The sequence below is a fragment of the Suncus etruscus genome, chromosome 13 (assembly GCF_024139225.1).
Source record: "Suncus etruscus isolate mSunEtr1 chromosome 13, mSunEtr1.pri.cur, whole genome shotgun sequence".
In the NCBI taxonomy this organism is placed as follows: Eukaryota; Metazoa; Chordata; class Mammalia; order Eulipotyphla; family Soricidae; genus Suncus; species Suncus etruscus.
In genome coordinates this window covers 62,753,227-62,762,472 of record NC_064860.1, presented here as the reverse complement: position 1 = coordinate 62,762,472, position 9,246 = coordinate 62,753,227, and the positions used below count along the sequence as shown (strand labels likewise).

General features: G+C 32.2%; 1 non-coding gene across 1 annotated transcript; it reads right to left on the bottom strand.

Annotated features, from left to right (window-relative positions):
- Positions 1-8,682: 8,682 nt before the first annotated feature.
- LOC126026996 (small nucleolar RNA SNORA51) lies at positions 8,683-8,815 on the bottom strand. The gene has a single exon (XR_007502176.1). It is a non-coding gene; the product is annotated as a small nucleolar RNA SNORA51 (small nucleolar RNA).
- Between the last annotated feature and the right edge of the window lie 431 nt (positions 8,816-9,246).

Genomic DNA, 9,246 nt, shown 5'->3' with positions numbered 1-9,246 from the left:
CGAAATTTTGCCAAAAGCTAACTAGAGCTACTAAAGTATATAAACCTCACAAAACTAATAAATCTTGGTGACTGAATTTAATAAAAGAAAGTATATAAACACAATTTCTACACTGAAGTATGTGACTAGGGCATTAAAATCTAAAATTTAAAGAAATGATGCTGTTGCATTAATTTATGCTGTAGTCATAAAATAAAGTATTGGAATTATTTTGAAAAAATTAGATGATTATACAACAAAAGATTATATTTAAATAAAAAAAGAAAGAACAGAATTATAATCCTGGCAAATTAGTACTTAAATAAAATAACAGCGCTTACAAAGAAAACAAAATCACACACAAACTTCTCTAATAGGAAGATAAAATTCAGGTGATTATTTTCATTTACTCACTTTGAAAACTTTTTTTTATTTTTGACTTTTTAGGGCCACACTAGGCTGTGGTCAGGATTTTCTGCCTCTGCACTCAAGATTCACTCCTAACAGGCTTAGGGATGCCAGAAATCCAGCTCAAGTCACAGTTAGGCTAAACAAGCTCCTTACCTGTTATCCAATCTCTCTGGCACATCATTTTGAAAACTTTTTAAGCTTTTCTTAATTAATAAAATTGTATATAATACACTTAGGTTAATATTTCATTTTTAATTTTCTTTTTTAATATCTTTATTTAAACACCTTTTATTACAAACATGGTTGTAGTTGGATTTCAGACATATAAAGAACACCCACCTTCACCAACATTCCCATCACCAATGCCCTAAATCTCCCTCCTGTGAATGAATAAGCGAAGTAGATAGGGGTGGGGAGAAGGAATATTTTTAATTTTCATTGAAACCATTGTGATTTACAAAGTTCTCCATAGTTGGATTTCAGACATACAGTTTTTCAGAGCGAATCTCACCACCAGTGTCAACCACCCTCCACTAAAGTTCCCAGAGTGCATTTCTTGCCAGCCTGCCAGCATAACAGGCCCACTTTAAGTTTTGATTGTAAAAGTTCAGGTCTCATGATTTTATTGTTGACTCTTGCTTTGATATTTAGTTCTAGTTCTATCCTTTTTTTTTTTTTTTTTGGGTTTAGGGGCCATACAAAGCTGTGATTAGGGGTTACTCCCTGTGGGATCGGGGATCATATGGGATGCTAGAGATCGAATACAGGTCAACCCCATCCAAGGAATGTCCTACATGCTGTATTATTGCTCTGGCCCCAGTTCTGTCCTTTCTTAACACCAACAATGCACCTGAGACCTCTTGGCTTCTGTCTCCTATCCTTTCATATTTTTGTTTCTCCTTCTCCACTCAATTTCTTCTCCTTGTTTTACAATGGGACCTAGAAGGTTATTTTAAAGATTATTTATAATGTTAAATGTGTATTTACTTTACCTTTTTTTCTAATTTAAAAATATTTCTTTCATTTTAAAACTAACTCTCAGTACATCATCATTAGAGTGAAAATCTATATCTAAATTTTGTGATCTACTAAGGTTAAGGATACACGATTTTAAGTCATTGAAAAATCTAGGCCTTTCCGTTTACTAATGTGCAACTGCTTTACTGCTGAGCCATAATCCCAGTCCTTATTTATGTTTGTTTTGTAGAATTTTATTTAATGTACTTGTTTCTTTGTAGCTTTCCTCATGACTCTATAATCTGAACTGAGCACCTAACCAGCGTACCTAGTACAGAAATATAATCGATACTTACTAAACACAGTAATTAAATAAAGGTCAACATGTAATAACAATTGAATAAATAACTTTTAAATATTTAATTTTGAGCATTAATCATGTGCATACAACACTGGAATCCAAAATAAAATATCACAGAGTATGACTCTAGTAGAATGAACAAGCAACTAGTTACTTCGAGTAAAATGAAATGAGATTCCCATTTATTTCCCAGATATGCCCATTTATATGGCTAAAATAAGATTAACATCTCTCACGGGGACTATTAGTTAAAATTAGACCTTTTAGGTTGCATATTTGAGCATTAGCCTAGGTATGACCTTGTTATCTTTTGCCCAAGGCCTAGGACATAATTTATGGCCTTGAGAAATGGTGGACTCCCTAACTTAAGGAAAGCCCTGGGAATTACAGGAATTTTTAGAATGCAGGATAACAGCTAAAATAGAGCCACTCAAGCAGCTGGAAAAGGGAAATAAAAGCTACCACTTTTATAAGGATCTGATTATTTTCAATTGGAAAATCATTTAACATGTTTTAGAAAATATGCTTATGTTAACATATTTGCATATTAAATCAATTAACTATAAAGTTCATAAGATTTAAATTCTTTAGTATTTTATTACAGCTATTTTCAGTAAGAAATGAATAATAAATATGTATTATAAAATAACACTTAAATATTGTTAGACCTTTAGGTATTCATTTTTATGATAAATTTTAAAACTTTGCATTTTATTTTAACACAGTTATATCAATGCGTTTTATATATATTAACTGACTCAAATTTTGTCATATTGATATGATTCAATTTTCTAATTTCCACTTTAATAAACACTGACCAAAACCAAATTTTTATCACTAGAGCAGGACTTCACTAATATTTTATGTTTGTTTATTTATTAGGCCACACCAGTGATACTCAGGGGTTATTCCTGGATATGAACTCAGAAATCACTCGTGGCTTAGGAAACTATATGGGTCACAGGTGATCGAACTCAGGTCCGTCCTGGATCAGCCGTGTGCAAGGCAAATGCTCTACCGATGCAGTATCGCTAGGGCCCCAGAATCATTTACAATTTTTATATTATAATTCTTTAATTCATTCTTTAATTAATTCTAATTTAATTAATTCTAATGTAACACATTCTTAGCACTTCTCACTTTTTTGTGATTTTATTTATTTCTGAGTCACACTTGACATTATTTAGGGTTATTCTTGGCTCTGTGCTCAGAAAGCATTCCAACCATTCTCAGGAACCATACTTAATACTAAAGATCCAATCCAGATCAACCTTGTGGAAAAGAAATTAAAAAGAAATTCTTTATCTTCTGTGATATTTTTCTGGCCCTAATTTAATTTGAATAATAGTATGATGATAATATTGATAAATATTATAAATGGACATGTTTAAAATTTTTTAAATGTTTGATAAGTATTCATGAACTTAAACATGTAAAAACCCTGAGTCCATTAATAATGAATAATTAACAATGTAAAATTAATTAATAATGAAACATACAGTCAGATGTGACCCAAATACAACAACAAAAATTAAATAAGGGATCAGAAAGAGAGAGTTCAGTGGGTAGGGTCCTTGCTTCACATGTAGTCAACCTGGGTTCAGTGCCAGTCATATAAAGTCCTCCAAGCACAACCAAGAGTGAACCTTGAGGTTAGTGTTAGAAATAAGTCCTGAGTATTGCCTATGCAGCCCAAAACAAACAAAAAATGTGGGAAGGAAGATATTCTAATACAATGACTTTGCAGCAATCTACTACTCAAACATTTATTTAAAACATGTGAAAGAATACCACAAAGTTTTCAGTGATAAAGAAATATCTGAATAATTGTATAGAATTTGAACTGAACAAGAGTTGACATACAGATAGGGTGAAAGTTCACAGGCACTTTTGTATTGGTGATGTTCAGTAATTTAATATACATCATATCATAATGTTAAAATTATTGTAACTATATTATATAAGTAATAATTCAAAAATGGTTTAAAATTTGGATTCGACAGGTACTTAGACCAAGTACCTAAATTATTATTTACTAATATCAGTTTTTATTATTATATAAAAACATATTATTATTAGTGTTTGATTTATATACCCATTTTACATAGCTATATATCCTGGGCTATGATAGGGAAAGGTTTAAGCAATCTTAGATTAAAATAACCTTCAATAGTGGCTTTGGAAGACAGGTGAGAAAGCATCTGGCTTTTTACTTAGCCTCTGAATCTATCAGATGTTCTGTGTTATGATTGAGGTCAGGTTGGCTGAGCTCTACTTAAACTCTCATAGGCATATGCAATCATCTGGAGAGTTGGCTATTGCCTTGATAATCTAGGACAATTTTACTGATATCTCTGGCACTTTTCAAACTGTCTGTCAGGTTAACAGGTTGTGTCAGATGAGTATCTTGTTTCTTTTCCTCTACCTGATCTGTCATCTTCCAGAAGGCTAGCTCCAACTCTGACACATACATGATGTATTTAGGATTCCAGCAATAGCAAAGTACTGGTGATAAAGAGTTGGAGCTGCACCTATTTTATTCCTGATATTTTCTCATCACTAAGACCCATCCAGATTGAATAGGTAGGAAATAGATTATACTTCTTGAGGAAAGCCACAAAAATTTTTTAATCATTTGCAGTTTGCACTGAAGTGTACTTTTTTGGGTAACTGTCAAATAATCTGATTGGAAACTCCCTATGAGACTTGAACAGATGTTGTAAAATGTTAGAGGTAGGTTAGGAATTTTTTTAGAACATTTTCTCTAATTATAAACTTATTTTGGAAATCAAGTTTTTATAAAGTTTAGATTATCTTATTCAGCCTATGGATAGTCCAATAAATTTTACATATCCTCCATAAATATAATATATTTATTTCAACTTGGAGAAAGATTTGATATTGAATAGCATTCTTTAGCTTCTATATCCATAGCACTTTTCTCTACAACAAAAATTTTATTTCATTCATTCTTTTTAGGACCAGATATTTTTTTTTTTTTTTTTGGTTTTTGGGCCACACCCGGCGGTGCTCAGGGGTTACTCCTGGCTGTCTGCTCAGAAATAGCTCCTGGCAGGCACGGGGGACCATATGGGACACCGGGATTCGAACCAACCACCTTAGGTCCTTGATCGGCTGCTTGCAAGGCAAACACCACTATGCTATCTCTCCGGGCCCAGGACCAGATATTTTTAAATGTGGTAAACACTATCTTTTTTAAATTTGAGGAGGAAATCAGACCCGGGTTAGAAGGATCAATGTAAAAGTTGTTAAAAATGGGGAATTGATGGTAATCAGTGTGACAATCAGTTTCACTTTCAAAAATACAAAGAGAATAATGCTGACTCATAAAAGTGGAAGATTATTATTCTTGAGGTCTGACTTTTTAAAATATTCTTCTTTTGGTTAAATACACTATTTCAATGGAAAGTATAGAAATGTAATAACATTATTAAATAATATTTCTGTAATGAATACATATTGATATGTATATTTATGTTTATACCAAAAATAAAATTAAATGCTTAAAAGAATTAAATGAAATCCTATCATAGTCTATTGGCATAAAGACAAATTTAATATTAATTTTATAATTACAGTGCTTTAGTTTAGAATGCATATGTGGATAAGTTAAATTACATATGCAATTTGTCTATAGAGACATATATTTATTATATCTTATATTTAAATTCACCTAGCAAACCATTACATACTAATAAATTTAAGAAATTTTATGGAGGTTCATAGTTCGTTCTTACTTTTCCATCTGCTTAAAAAGGTATTTCAAATATAAATTAAGTTTCCTTCATACACTATTGTTATATTTTCTCTTTTAGAAATGCAGTTCAGAGACAGGTACTTCATTCTTCAGTAAGATTTTATACTTCTAATTTAGCAGATAGGAAGTTTACAAATTGCTATTTATCGTGCTCAAGAAAATTCATAGATAATTGGCACTAAAATGTTATTCCTTTTCTGTATGAATGCATATTTTTTGCAAAAGGACTATATATTCTTCTCATTTATTGCATAGAAATTATAAGTAATAATTAATAAGTCTGTGTATAATATTACTAATATTATCCAAAATAGCTGTCCCTTTGCAAGATTTATATCCCTGTTTTCATCATGGAAGGACAGAAATATGAACTCTGTGTTTATCACTAACTCCCTGCTATGTACTAAATATATAATATGAACTATTTTTTAACAAGTCTTTCAGCTATATTTAAGGTACATAGTGAGAGTGAATTAGGGCAATTCACACACTAGTGTTCCGAGCATGTATCCCATACCTCCACACTTAGACCCATGGACTGTTACTGTATCTGTTTCCTTATAGGTATATCTTGGGAATTTTGTTTGCATTTTATGGGACTACATCCTGTGGCATTCAGGGATTACTCCTGACAATCACTCAGAAATTACATCTGGCAGATTCCAGTGACCATATGGGATACTGAAAATCAAACCCGAGTCAGCCAAGTGCAAGGCAAACATCCTATACCCACTGTGCTATTGCCCAGGCCCCTAATATGAACTGTTTTTAATTTCTAGTTGTGTACCCCAATGAAAAAGGCATTTGCTGATAGCAAGATTGGGTCTCAGGGAGAGAAAATAAATTAGATATTTTTAAATATACTTCTATTAATAACATGCAATCTTTTTTATAACACATATATGCAGTTTGTATCACAGAATACTTTATAATGCATGGGAGTTAAATCCATAAGTTAAATTCAAATAATTAATTTAGTAATTTGTGTTTAGAAAATTTCTTTATTAGACTAATTGTTATTCTTCCACAATGACATTTTTAATGTGAAACTAAATTTTTCATATTAACAGTGTGCTACTTGCTCTATAGTTACTAAGAAAAAGTTGCTCCATTTGATCTAAAATATGTTCTCAAGAATAGATCTGTTTTTTTGAAAATAGTTTATTGTGTAGTAAATCCTGCTCTCTGCTAGCCTTTAAATATATGGAGAAGTAAGTACACTGGTGATAGGTCTAGTGTTGTAATTATCTGCATGAAAATCCCCTATTATTAGTATTATAAATCATAACAGAAAACTCAGTCATTTTTTAAAAAGCTTTAAAAAATTTACAAAATTAAAAATATAAAAATAAGTGATTGCGTTCTTGTATTTTAGAATTTCATATTAGCATTCAAAAGATTAAAAATTAGGTAAGCAATTTTCCTGGCAGCAAAAGGCAATGTAAATAAGCTGGAGAGAGTAACACAACTTCTTAGGAGGGTTATTTAAACACGTTTGCATTACTAAGGAACTTTGTAAAAATAACTATGCCTTAAGTAGTCACTTAAAGGTGTATAGAAATGAGAAGGTGACATTGACCTCTGCAATGAGATATTTAACTCCATTCACACTGCAGAATTTTGCTACTGCCAAAGAGAAAGATTACTGATTCTTTAGGACATCCTAAAGGTATACAAAGTTGGTTCATTTTTGAAAACAGAAAGTGACATTTTTGTCATTCTGTTTGTCATCAAAAAAATAAATGGTCCTGTTTTGAAAATATGGCATATGTATTATGTAAATTAAAATAGAGAGAATGGTTAAGTAGGGTCTTAGGAAATTCATAGTCATAGTATGAACAATGGTAATGATAAAAATGGTGATGAAGAAGGATAAAGCCCAAGGGCTCTAAGAGACACTGTTAACTGGATAAGGAAATAAAAAAAACTAAGAAAAATGCAGAATAAGTCTAACATTCTTGCTCATATAACTGAGATTTTGGTGTAATGAAAATGTGAGTTTAGTTTAGGGAAGCTTTGCTGTGTAATGTTCGGCACTCATCCTCATAAATATGTCTAGCAGATGTTTATATGTGTAGTTCTCAGTTTAGGATAGAACTATCATTTTGGATATAGATCTCAATGTCATTGACTACATGTAGGTTAGTAGTTGAAGTGATTACTATGAAGGAGATCAGCACAAAAATATAGCGTATTTAATGGAGTGAACAAAGGAAGCAGTAATTTTTTTTTATTTTTTCAATACGCAAGTATCGTCTACAAAGAAGTCAAGTAGATGGTTTCAAAAAGATAAAAGATAAAATAGAAAAGAAGTGTGATGGAAAAGTCATCATATTGTTAAAACAGGAGAAAAAGGAACCAGAGCGATGGTGCAGTGGTAGGGTGTTTGCCTTATAAGCGGCTGACCCAGGACAAAACTGGGTTTTATCCCCGGCATCCCATATGGTTCACCAAGCCAGGAGCAATTTCTGAGTGCATAGCCAGAAGTAAATCTGTGAGTGTCACCGAGTGTGGCCCAAAAAGTGTAACCCTTGAGCACTGCTAGATGTAGCTTAAAATTAAAGAAAAATAATTTAAGGTAAATAAAAGGTGAATTTAATATTCAAGTCAAATTATAAAAAATTTAAAAATGCATTAATTTATGGGGGTTTGATTTTGCAGGGGCTGCTGCCTGCAGCCTGCAGTCTGCAGTATTTGCAGTGTTTGTTATCATGCTCACCCTGAAATGGCTGAGTCAGGCAGCAAGGACATTGCACAAGAAACCAGACAGAGTTATGGGAGAAGGTTCATTAAGTACAGGGGGTGTTGAGCAGCCCCTTGGATCTTACTAAGACAGGCAAGATTAACTGAGCTGCTTTCCCTGGCACTTTTATTAGGCAGACTTAACAAAGGTAACTCATCTGAGGGTCAGGTTATGTAGTTAGGGTACTTATGTTAATTAAACCTAGAAGGGTCCCTAATTTTTTCCCAACTCAAAAAGAATGTGAAGAGGAAAGAAAAAGCAGGTGTATTCTAGGAATTAAAGATAGATGACTACATTAGTCCAAAACCTTGAAGTTAGTATGTAAAATCAAACCAATAAAATCTGATTATTGAATTATTGCATTTACATTCTGCATAATTGTAACATTTTGTATCTAGATGGAAAATATTTTCATAACATACAAATTTCAAGAACATGAAGCTAATTTGATTTTTTTGTCCACCAATTCACAATACAGACCAGGCAAAGGGCCTAGGTTGAGGTGTATATGGGTTGCATTTACTGTACCTCCTCTTTCTATATAGTCAGTGTAAAGAACACGGCCTGTGGTAAGAATTGGGAGGCTTTATCTTTACTTTTATGTATATATAAACACACAAAAAATCCTTCACCAGTGCAACATTCCCAAGACCAATATCCCAAGTGTCCTTTCTCCCCACTCCACACAGGCCTGTACTCTAGGCAGGCTTTCTACTAGTTTGATTTTTATCTGATGATTAAACAATTGCAGCTAAAACGTAGTTGTTTAAATGATTTCTCATTAAAAACTATTGTCAATTGTGTTCTTACATAAATTTGTTGAGCTGCTGAACAAGGTTAGTAATTATTTTTCAGGTCAAATCTGGGTTCTCACAATCATATGAATAATTCAATTAAACTGTACCTAGTTGATACAAATAATTAGGGAATCATATGATTATGAACCTTAATTCCTAAGGCAGTAACTGTCTAGATCATTTTGATGATCAAATAATTGTGAAGCCTTTATTAGCAAAT